A 12,879-nucleotide genomic window follows, 5' to 3' on the forward strand; every position below is an offset into this window, starting at 1 on the left:
TCAATCAAGCATGAGAGAAAAAAAGTTAGTTATAGACTTTCAAATTACCACACCATTTTAAAACAAATAAACCCACTGTACACTCCCCAAGTTCAGACACCCTCTATTTTGCATATTTCTTTGGTGGTGGCGGTGTATACATATGATTGCAATTGAGTATGTGGTTAATATTAAGTAATTGAAAGTACCTTGCAGAGGAGAAAGCTGAGTTGGCTAGAGTAACCGTGCATATTAACCCTGGTTGTATATCTAAGTCATGTGCTCACTGTAACGCGTAGCTCACCACAAACGAGGAGCGACCACAGGGCTGAGGTAGGGATTGGTATAGAACGCCAACCACAACCTCGAGGGAGGGTCTAGAGTGTAGGATGGTCTTGCAAGCCGGGTCGGGATTATAGAAGAAAGTGTAAACGTGGTACATGCCGGGTCTAGGAGCGGAGTGTAGCGGATCGTTGGGATATGTAGCCGGGGTCAGGATTGGAGAGAGTAGAGTTGTTGTAAAGCCAAAGTCAGGGTCAGCGCAGGAGAAAGCAGCATCGTCGTATACCAAAGCCAGGGTCAAAGCAGAGTCAGGCAGCAAGAGTAAAGGCAGGCAAGGCAGGGTTCAGGATTGCAGCGAGATGCAGCGTCACAAAACAAGGTTATGCTCGGCAATGAAAGGAAGCTCAGACAGGGTATATAAAGGAGCTCCTACCAATGAGAAGCATCCAGGAAGTAGTGGCACCTTCACTGATAGGCTGCAGGATCCTGCAGGTGCGCCCTATTGTGCAGCCGATTAGGAGTTGAGGTGGAGCCACTTGTGACTGCGCGCACGCCGCACATAACCCGCGTATCCGACGGACAACCCGATCGCATGCCACCCGTGCGCGCCACGGCACCCGCGTCAGTGCGGGGGTGGAGACCAGAGGCGGGACCCGAGGAGAGATGGGAGTCCCGCGCGTGACCGCTGTGCCGAGTACCTCTGTCATCAGAGCAAAGGCGGAGGCGGAGACCACAGTGCGCCGAGGTGAGCGCGCACCGCCCCTGCGTCACGTGTCATCAGGATTGGGGCGGGAACGCAGCCTGGGAATGGGACCCGCGGAGAAGGATGGAGCCTGCGCACTGCCCGCGCGCCGCGCATGAGAACCGCCACTGAAATGCCCTCTCTGAGTGCCTTCAGATCCTGACGAACGGGTGAGGGTTAAGGGGTTTGAACTGCCGGAATCGCGGATCCTCACACTCACAAGTGTGCGGTTTGTGACAGATGATATATGGGGACAGATTCAGGGACGATATTATTCATTTGAGGGACCTTTGCGAAGGTGAATAAGTGGGCTAGTTAGAGAGTGGTGTATTAACCCTTGTACCATATGCAGATGACATGCTCACAGGTGTGCCTTACGTGACACTTATATATCTTCAGTTATACGTCTCCACATATTCAATTTATATTCTTGCATTCTGAGATTGCTTCATTTCTTATCTCCTCATTAATTGTTTTGTCTCCTCATTAATTGTTTTGTCTCATCAAATATTCCTGCTTTTTGTTAGCGATTCCTCCATTTTTTTATAGCTCTTTCAACTACAATCTCATAAATTCTCCATAATCGTTTGTTAAAGTGTGCCCATGCATTTTGAGCAAGCTAACGTGATTTTTCTGTTCTAATTGAAATTCTCTGCTGTTATTCTTGAGGTTATTGGCGAGAATGTTTAAAAGGTTGGAGGAGATTTTAAACTAGGATGGAGGGGGGAGGGACAAGAAACAGATAAGAACTAAATAGAATAGATAGGGATGGGGAAATAGCAAGGGGTCATGGATGTAGAATGGGGGCAAGTAAGAGTTTGGGAAGCAGGGAGACACCCATATTAAATACAGATACTACTAGAAAACTTCTGAAGACTAAATCCAATTTCAGTAGAATGGCAGGAGCAGATAAGATAATAGTACAGACTGAAAAAAACAAATGCTTGCCGCTAATGGAAGAAGCATGACAGATAAAATGGGCGAGCTTGAATTAATAGCTACAAGGGAGCAGTATGATATCATAGGCATTACTGAAACATGGAGAGATGAAACTCATGACTGGGCAGTTAATTTAGAGGGTTATTCCCTTTTTCGTAAGGATCGAGCAAATAGAAGAGGAAGTGGAGTATGTTTATATGTTAAACCGCATCTAAAACCTATTATAAAGGAATATATTTATGAAGGGAATGATGAAAATGTAGAGACCTTTTGGTTAGAAATTAGCAGTGAAAAAAAATACAAAGAAAATGTTTGTAGGGATATGCTTTAAACCACCAAATATCCGTGAGATTGAGGAAGCCAAAATACTTTTGCAAATGGTGAAGGCATCAAAACTAGGTCATGTTTGCATTATGGGTGATTTTACTTATCTAGACATAGACTGTGGCAATGAGATTAGCATTACAACAAAAGGAAATAGTTTTTTGGGGGTGCTTAAAGACAATTATTTGACCTAAATTATTGAGGAACCAACCAGGAGAGGGGCAATACTGGATTTGTTAATATCAAACAATGTAGAAGTAATAACAAATATTCAGGCCCGGAAACATTTGGGTAACAGTGATTATAACATGGTCTGATTTGAAATAAATGATCAAAAACCATATTACTTGTGTTCAACAAAGACTTTAAACTTTAGAAAAGCAGATTTTAATAAACTGAGGACTAATCTACAAGGAACACACTGGGATGATGAATTTGCAGGGAAAAAAGTAGAAGATAAATGGGCAGTCTTTAAAACATTGTTGGAAAAGCACACTTATCAGTGTATACCCTTGGGTAATAAGCATAAAAGAAAAAAGTCTAAACCAATGTGGCTAAATAAACAAGTAGGGGAGGAAATTGAAAAGAAGAAGCAGGCATTCAAATTCTTAGGCTGCGGCCATAGTGTGGCGAAATGCCACATGTGCGGCGCGATCAAAAACATTAAATCAATCAGTCCGGACATACTGCTCGCGATGTGGCACGCACAGAAGCATGATGGTGCCACAGGATTTTGAAGAGACAAAAAAAATTAGATTTTCGCGCGACGGCCACGTCATGGGATTAGGATTAAAATTCTCATATACCTCTATTTGGAGGGAGAAATACCACATTGGATCTATATCCAGTAGAACTTGGGAAGTGGGGAGGGGCGGGCTTAAAACCTGGGAAGGAGGAGACACTAACCTCCAACAATTGATACAGCTGTTTCAGCTGTTGAAGGTTAGTGGCCCCTCCTTCCCAGGTTTTAAGCCCGCCCCTCCCCACTTCCCAAGTCAGTAGGTCCTTTCATTCTACTGGATATAGATCCAATGTGGTCTTTCTCCCTCCTAATAGAGGTAAATGAGAATTTTAATCCTAATAGAGGTATATTAGTATTTTATCTGGTAGTGTTAGGACTTGCGAACAGGGTCTGCCTTGTCGTGGCTCGCAAGCTTGCAATGCTTTGGCCAAAGGGTTAAACTAAATGACCCTTTTTCAAGTGAATATATAAGTATTTTACTGTGTATTTTTGCCATGTTGGACGTAGCATTGGGTTTCTCTGTCAAGCTAACAGAACGCCAGGACAACTCAGAGAACAGGAAGAGGAGGAATAATATGAGATTCAGAAGAATTCCACAGTCGGTCCTGGAGCCGGACATTTTCATTTCAAAAGGCTGACTGCCACTCTCCCCACCACGTGGAGTCGTCCTTCATGTTGGAATGATGCCACCGAGTCCTCTGACCAGAACCCAATCCTGGGGATCCACTGAGAGACGTAATCACCAGATTTCACTATTTTACTTAAAGTTTAAGTAACTGAATAGTTAGCAGTTTATATAAAGTTTATTACTCCTTGTTTGGGCTTCAAAATTAACTAGGATGTATGGTTGGTGTTTGAGCTAATTCGAACAATGTTTATAAATGTGATGTGCATATTGTGTTTTAACAAAGGTTATTAGGTTATTGTTTCTTTTTTAGTCCTTGTTACGGTTAGGTTGGCATTACTCGCCTTGGTAACCTGCTACTGTATATGTCCCCAAGAGGCTGGTACGCCTTTGCGTTCACGCCTCTACCTGTCCCTTGGTATCCCCTCTCCCTATTTTAACCAAGGACAGCCAAGCTACAGGACCTCTGTGTCCTTAAAAGCTTCTCCCCCCCCTCCCCCCCATCTGTCTGTCATCCTCATTGGGGATCTGGATATTTGCTCTTTTTCCGTACAAATGTCATTAGTAGTCCTTTCACACAACGTGAAGTGTTTTAATGACCCGTGTAAAAGGCGATTAGCCATGACCGATCATAAAGAGTCACAAATGTGAAGTAGTAATCCTCCAGGAGACTAATTTCAGAAGAGAGAGGCCCCCAACATTCTTTGACATACATTACAGACCATTGGCAGCCCAGTTCAAAAAAAAAGAGGGGTATCGATCCTGGTGAACAATATAATTCCATTTAAGGTGACCCGGTCAAAATCAGATTCGGACGGTAGATTTCTATTTTAACTCTCTATGATCGGAACCTGATCATTGCCAATGTGTACTCCCCATATGAGTCCAGTGCCAAATTCCTGACAACATTTTTAAATGCCCTGAAGAGTTTGGCAAAGGGTAGAATCATTTTAGGCGGTGACTTAAATTTGGCTATGGATCCCGCCATAGATAAATCGGGGCCCCTAACCGGCGAGAGGGATTTCCCTCCACCAAGCGGAGCACTGCCCTGAAGCAGCGGAAGGCAGACCTATGCGAGTATGTGCTGCTAGCGAGGCGATCTACAGACCCACAGGGCAGGCTGTTCAATGGCAGGTGAACCCTATCTTGACTTGGTCATCCGGTCACCTTGGAGGAACGGAGGTGTGGAGGTGAACAACAATGACACTCCTGAAGTAGGACCGGAGCCTTTCGGAGAGGATGACCATCCAGTTCCCTGGGTTTCCATGCAACAGATGTGGGACTATCTCCTTCACAGTGGTTAATATACCTACATGCCTATTTGAATATATTTTCTTGTACATGCATATCTTACCTCTTTATGAATACACAATATTTTAAATACTACACCATGAGGGTCTTGAACTTTTTCTTTCTATTTCCATATCGGATTTTATTCCTATTGCTATTGTCATCGGCGTGCGGCTTATTTTGGGCTCCCTGGCGTGCACCATATGGTCACTATCGTGTTGATACTCGCAGTTTGAGTGTTTGTCGAGATGTCTTCCTGTGCTTTTGTCTTCACAAATAGTAATCTGCTTTGACTTGGCTAAGGGTGTATTTTGACCTATATTCTGCTCTAAATGGGAAGTATCATAAACCTTTGGGTTGGTGGGAACAGGACAGAAGAAGAAGGGTCTCTTTTTGTCTTGAAAATGTTTGCCTTCCTTTGTATTTTTCTAATACAGAGAATAATTTTTTATACCAATTTTTTTCTTATTCCCTGTGATTGGGTTTTCTAGTTGATGATAATTATTTTCATTATTGTCAATTATAAAGTGATACTACTTTGATAATTGTTTCCTCCACTGCCTTTGTCTATAACGACCATTATGTACTGTATTTAGAAGAGCTCACACTATATGGAACATAGGCTGTTGACTACAGTATATTCTGCCATCAGCATTATTCCTACTTTTTTCTGATAGGTACTCTATAAATAGAGCGTGATTTGTGCTGTGGAGTTCTGAGTTGTTTTTCTCTTGCTCCTCTGTTTATTTAGTTTTCCCTTGTGATGATGGGAATTCTCTATGTATATCTTACAGTTTTTTAATAAGATTGAAATTGTTTTGTAATTTTTCATGAGGAATGTTCTGTTCTAGATACATTGTTATGTAAATACACTTTTTTTTCACTACAATTGAGTACTTCACATTTTTGGGAGTGCTGGGAATCCTCTTTTTTAAGCAGTAAAGGACATATTTACTAAGCCATGCTATCCCAGATGACATATGCCATATGCCAGAAGACCCTTTAACTGCCCATTCAATTAATGGCATAGAAAAGCAATAAAAGACAGGACGCAGGGAAACAGGCAAGTATCCTGTAGCACTTTATAATAAAAGAGTAATACAAAATGACGTCATAAATTAAAAATTGCTGGCGCTAGCACTCAAATAGGATTAATGAAACAGTTCCATGCATCTCCATTTTGCAATTTACATGAATCCTCCCATCGGAACGTGTTGAAATCACTCAATCCAAGCTCCAGCACCCGGCAATGCCACTATGTGATAGCATGATGACGTGGTGTATACAGTACGTCCCTCTGTAAGGTTCCACTGACTTCTATGCATTTTGCTATTGGTAGCTTGATCCACGTTCCAGCACCCGGCTACTACGTCACGGTCTTATGGCATAGCTCATATGGTATAGATCAGTCAGTCAGGTATGACAGGACAGGGTGTTGGGCACCACTGAGAAATCCACGGGGAGAGCCGGATTCAGAAATAGAGATCGGGATTAGGAGAATGGTGAAGATGCAAACTGGAGTTGGAAACCGGGGATCAGACTCAGTAGAGTAGTCAGTATGCGAGCCGAAATTTGAAGCAGGTTTTAGGATCAGCCGAGAACTGTACAAGGAAGCAGGAAAAGAAACAGCACTGCAGCACAGGAGACAGGAGCATCGCAGCGTACCACTAAGGCTGCGTCCCCCGTGCCACAGACCGCACTCATGCTTGCTAGTGGTGACGTCACCAACTCTCCAAGCATAGGCATTGGACTGTCCTGCAACTTTTCCAATAAGCGCAAGTGGGGGGGCATGGCCTAAACATTGACTGGCGCTGATTGGCTGAGGAGGTCATGTGAACCCTCAGCGCGTGAGCATAGCCGGACAGACTTATATTGATTGTACTTACTGCACCGAGTGCCAAGCCTAAGGCTGAGTTTATAGTGGAGGGTGGCTGTGCTCTCCAGCGCTGACGCTTGCTGATGCTCACCCCTCGCTTTACCAAGCGGCTGCTTTTCATGTTCTTGCCCATCAGAGAGAGCGTGTGCTCTGGTAGGCGGGGCTTGTGGGCGGAGGCGTACCTGACAGAGATGTCATTGTGCAGCGACGTCTCCACAGGGTGTGACGTCACTGTGCAGCGACCACGAGGAACCAGCGAGGCACAAAAAAAGTGAGGCAAAGAGCCAGGCAGCTAGACTAGTTGTGGCATTAACCCTTTGCGGTCCAATTCATTTTCACAAAGTGCGCGAGCAAGTCTAATTTATTTTTCGGAAAAAAAACCACACAGCTTTTTTTTACTGCACGCACACCCCAGAGCACACCGCACACAGCACACCTTCGTAGCAAACTGCGCAACCTCGCAGCGCGCACTGCACGGCGCACACCCTCGCCACGCACACTGCGCACCCTCCGCCGCGCGCACCCTGCACCCTCGCCGCGCACTCACAGCACACTGCGCACCCTCACAGCCCACTGCGCACCCTCGCTGCGCACTCACAGCGCACCTACCTCCTATGTCAGCTGCTTTGTCTGCCTGTGCGGATCGGTGCAGGGCTGGAGGGGGGGGAGGGGGAATCAGTGCAGCTGCTGGGAGAAGAGGAATGCAGGGGACTCATAGCACATACACAGCACACACACAGCACACACACAGCACACACACAGCACACACGCACACAACCCCCCCTACTCCGGTCAGCTACTTTGTCTGCCTGTGGGGATTGGTGCAGGGCTGTGCGGGGGGGAAGCGGATCGGTGCAGGGCTGGGGGGGGGGGAGGAGGAGGAGGGCAAAAGGGGGGGCAAATGGGCTGCTGTGGGAGGGGGGGCAAACGGGCTGCTGTGGGAGGGGGGGGCAAACCGGCTGCTGTAGAGGGGGGGGCACAACAGCCCGTTTGCCCCCCCCCACAGCAGCCTGTTTGCCCCCCCACAGCAGCCCGTTTGCCCCCCCCCACAGCAGCCCGTTTGCCCCCCCCCCCACAGCAGCCCGTTTGCCCCCCCCCACAGCAGCCCATTTGCCCCCCCCCCACAGCAGCCCGTTTGCCCCCCCACAGCAGCCCGTTTGCCCCCCTCCCCACAGCAGCCTGTTTGCCCCCCCTCACTGCAGCCCATTTGCCCCCCTCCCCAAAGCAGCCTGTTTGCCCCCCTCACTGCAGCCCGTTTGCCCCCCCCCCACAGCAGCCCGTTTGCCCCCCCCCCACAGCAGCCCGTTTGCCCCCCTCCCCACAGCAGCCTGTTTGCCCCCCCTCACTGCAGCCCATTTGCCCCCCTCCCCAAAGCAGCCTGTTTGCCCCCCTCACTGCAGCCCGTTTGCCCCCCCCCCCCCACAGCAGCCCGTTTGCCCCCCCCCACAGCAGCCCGTTTGCCCCCACCCCATAGCAGCCCATTTGCCCCCCCCACAGCAGCCCGTTTGCCCCCCCCATAGCAGCCCGTTTGCCCCCCTCCCCACAGCAGCCTGTTTGCCCCCCCCCCCACAGCAGCCCGTTTGCCCCCCCCAACAGCAGCCTATTTGCCCCCCCCATAGCAGCCCGTTTGCCCCCCCACAGCAGCCCGTTTGCCCCCCCCACAGCAGCCGATTTGCCCCCCCCCACCCCACAGCAGCCCGTTTGCCCCCCCCCCACCCCACAGCAGCCCATTTGCCCCCCCCACCCCACAGCAGCCCGTTTGCACCCCCCCACAGCACCCCATTTGCCACCCCCCCACAGCAGCCCGTTTGTCCCCCCCCCACGGCAGCCTGTTTGCCCCCCCCCCACAGCAGCCCGTTTGCCCCCCCTCACAGCAGCCCATTTGCCCCCCCCACAGCAGCCCGTTTCCCCCCCCCCCACAGCAGCCCATTTGCCCCCCCCCACAGCAGCCCGTTTCCCCCCCCAAAGCAGCCTGTTTGCCCCCCTCCCCACAGCAGCCTGTTTGCCCCCCCTCACTGCAGCCCGTTTGTCCCCCCCCCCCACGGCAGCCTGTTTGCCCCCCCCCCACAGCAGCCCGTTTGCCCCCCCTCACAGCAGCCCATTTGCCCCCCCCCCACAGCAGCCCGTTTCCCCCCCCACAGCAGCCCGTTTGCCCCCCTCCCCACAGCAGCCTGTTTGCCCCCCCTCACTGCAGCCCGTTTGCCCCCCCCCCCACAGCAGCCCATTTGCCCCCCCCCCACAGCAGCCCGTTTGCCCCCACCCCATAGCAGCCCATTTGCCCCCCCCCTCACAGCAGCCCGTTTGCCCCCCCCATAGCAGCCCGTTTGACCCCCTCCCCACAGCAGCCTGTTTGCCCCCCCTCACTGCAGCCCGTTTGCCCCCCCCCCACAGCAGCCCGTTTGCCCCCCCACAGCAGCCTGTTTGCCCCCCCCAACAGCAGCCTGTTTGCCCCCCCCCACAGCAGCCCGTTTGCCCCCTCCCATAGCAGCCCGTTTGCCCCCCCACAGCAGCCCATTTGCCCCCCCCACAGCAGCCCGTTTGCCCCCCCACAGCAGCCCGTTTGCCCCCCCCTACAGCAGCCCATTTGCCCCCCCCCCACAGCAGCCCGTTTGACCCCCCCACAGCAGCCCGTTTCCCCCCCCCCCACAGCAGCCCGTTTGCCTCCCCCACAGCAACCTGTTTGCCCCCCCCCAAAGCAACCCGTTTGCCCCCCCCACGGCTGCCCATTTGCCCCCCCACAGCAGCCCGTTTGCCTACCCCCCATGGCATCCCACTTGCCCCCCCACGGCAGCCCGTTTGCCCCCCCCATGGCAGCCCATTTGCCCCCCCCCCCCCACGGCAGCCCGTTTGCCCCCCCCATGGCAGCCCGTTTGCCCCCCCCCATGGCAGCCCATTTGCCCCTCCCCCACGGCAGCCCGTTTGCCCCCCCCACAGCAGCCCATTTGCCCCTCCCCCACGGCAGCCCGTTTGCCCCCCCCCACAGCAGCCCGTTTGCCCCCCCCCACAGTAGCCCGTTTGCCCACCCCCACAGCAGCCCGTTTGCCCCCCCCCACAGCAGCCCGTTTGCTCCCCCACAGCAGCCCGTTTCCCCCCCACAGCAGCCCGTTTGCCCCCCCCCCCACAGCAGCCCGTTTGCCCCCCCCCACAGCAGCCCATTTGCCCCCCCCATAGCAGCCAGTTTGCCCCCCTCCCCACAGCAGCCTGTTTGCCCCCCCCCACAGCAGCCCGTTTGCCCCCCACAACAGCAGCCTATTTGCCCCCCCCCCATAGCAGCCCATTTGCCCCCCCACAGCAGCCCGTTTGCCCCCCCCCCACAGCAGCCCATTTGCCCCCCCCCCACGGCAGCCCGTTTGCCCCCCCCATGGCAGCCCGTTTGCCCCCCCCCATGGCAGCCCATTTGCCCCTCCCCCACGGCAGCCCGTTTGCCCCCCCCCACAGCAGCCCATTTGCCCCTCCCCCACGGCAGCCCGTTTGCCCCCCCCACAGCAGCCCATTTGCCCCCCCCCACAGTAGCCCGTTTGCCCACCCCCACAGCAGCCCGTTTGCCCCCCCCCACAGCAGCCCGTTTGCTCCCCCACAGCAGCCCGTTTCCCCCCCCACAGCAGCCCGTTTGCCCCCCCCCACAGCAGCCCGTTTGCCCCCCCCCCCCACAGCAGTCCATTTGCTCCCCCCATAGCAGCCCGTTTGCCCCCCTCCCCACAGCAGCCTGTTTGCCCCCCCTCACTGCAGCCCTTTTGTCCCCCCCCCCACGGCAGCCTGTTTGCCCCCCCCCACAGCAGCCCGTTTGCCCCCCCTCACAGCAGCCCGTTTCCCCCCCCACAGCAGCCGTTTGCTCCCCTCCCCACAGCAGCCTGTTTGCCCCCCCTCACTGCAGCCCGTTTGCCCCCCCCCCACAGCAGCCCATTTGCCCCCCCCCCACAGCAGCCCGTTTGCCCCCACCCCATAGCAGCCCATTTGCCCCCCCCCTCACAGCAGCCCGTTTGCCCCCCCCATAGCAGCCCGTTTGACCCCCTCCCCACAGCAGCCTGTTTGCCCCCCCTCACTGCAGCCCGTTTGCCCCCCCCCCACAGCAGCCCGTTTGCCCCCCCACAGCAGCCTGTTTGCCCCCCCCCAACAGCAGCCTGTTTGCCCCCCCCACAGCAGCCCGTTTGCCCCCTCCCATAGCAGCCCGTTTGCCCCCCCACAGCAGCCCATTTGCCCCCCCCACAGCAGCCCGTTTGCCCCCCCACAGCAGCCCGTTTGCCCCCCCCTACAGCAGCCCATTTGCCCCCCCCCCACAGCAGCCCGTTTGACCCCCCCGCAGCAGCCCGTTTCCCCCCCCCCACAGCAGCCCGTTTGCCTCCCCCACAGCAACCCGTTTGCCCCCCCCAAAGCAACCCGTTTGCCCCCCCCACGGCTGCCCATTTGCCCCCCCACAGCAGCCCGTTTGCCTACCCCCCATGGCATCCCACTTGCCCCCCCACGGCTGCCCGTTTGCCCCCCCCATGGCAGCCCATTTGCCCCCCCCCCACGGCAGCCCGTTTGCCCCCCCCATGGCAGCCCGTTTGCCCCCCCCCATGGCAGCCCATTTGCCCCTCCCCCACGGCAGCCCGTTTGCCCCCCCCCACAGCAGCCCATTTGCCCCTCCCCCACGGCAGCCCGTTTGCCCCCCCCCACAGCAGCCCGTTTGCCCCCCCCCACAGTGGCCCGTTTGCCCACCCCCACAGCAGCCCGTTTGCCCCCCCCCACAGCAGCCCGTTTGCTCCCCCACAGCAGCCCGTTTCCCCCCCCACAGCAGCCCGTTTGCCCCCCCCCACAGCAACCCGTTTGCCCCCCCCCCCCCACAGCAGCCCATTTGCCCCCCCCATAGCAGCCAGTTTGCCCCCCTCCCCACAGCAGCCTGTTTGCCCCCCCCCACAGCAGCCCGTTTGCCCCCCACAACAGCAGCCTATTTGCCCCCCCCCCCATAGCAGCCCATTTGCCCCCCCCACAGCAGCCCTTTTGCCCCCCCCCACAGCAGCCCATTTGCCCCCCCCACCCCACAGCAGCCCGTTTGCCCCCCCCACCCCACAGCAGCCCGTTTGCCCCCCCCACCCCACAGCAGCCCGTTTGCCCCCCCCCCCACAGCAGCCCGTTTGCCCCCCCCCACAGCACCCCATTTTTGCCACCCCCCCACAGCAGCCCGTTTGTCCCCCCCCCACGGCAGCCTGTTTGCCCCCCCCACAGCAGCCCGTTTGCCCCCCCCCCACAGCAGCCCATTTGCCCCCCCCCCACAGCAGCCCATTTGCCCCCCCCACAGCAGCCCGTTTGCCCCCCTCCCCACAGCAGCCTGTTTGCCCCCCTCACTGCAGCCCGTTTGCCCACCTCCCCACAGCAGCCTGTTTGCCCTCCCCACAGCAGCCCATTTGCCCCCCCCCACAGCAGCCCATTTGTCCCCCCCCACAGCAGCCCGTTTGCCCCCACCCCATAGCAGCCCATTTGCCCCCCCCACAGCAGCCCGTTTGCCCCCCCATAGCAGCCCGTTTGCCCCCCTCCCCACAGCAGCCTGTTTGCCCCCCCTCACTGCAGCCCGTTTGCCCCCCCCCACAGCAGCCCGTTTGCCCCCCCCACAGTAGCCCGTTTGCCCACCCCCACAGCAGCCTGTTTGCCCCCCCCCACAGCAGCCCGTTTGCCCCCCCCACAGCAGCCCATTTGCCCCCCCATAGCAGCCCATTTGCCCCCCCCACAGCAGCCCGTTTGCCCCCCCCACAGCAGCCTGTTTGCCCCCCCCCACAGCAGCCCGTTTGCCCCCCCACAGCATTCCGTTTCCCCCCCCCACAGCAGCCCATTTTCCCCCCCCACAGCAGCCCGTTTGCCCCCCCACACAGCAGCCCGTTTGCCCCCCCCCCACAGCAGCCCGTTTGCCCCCCCCCCACAGCAGCCTGTTTGCCCCCCTCCACAGAAGCCCATTTGCCCCCCCCACAGCAGCCCATTTGCCCCCCCCACAGCAGCCCGTTTGCCCCCCCCCCACAGCAGCCCATTTGCCCCCCCCACAGCAGCCCGTTTGCCCCCCCCCCACAGAAGCCCGTTTGCCCCCCCCCACAGAAGCCCATTTGCCCCCC

Source organism: Ascaphus truei, chromosome 4 (genome assembly GCF_040206685.1).
Source record: "Ascaphus truei isolate aAscTru1 chromosome 4, aAscTru1.hap1, whole genome shotgun sequence".
NCBI classification, from domain to species: domain Eukaryota; kingdom Metazoa; phylum Chordata; class Amphibia; order Anura; family Ascaphidae; genus Ascaphus; species Ascaphus truei.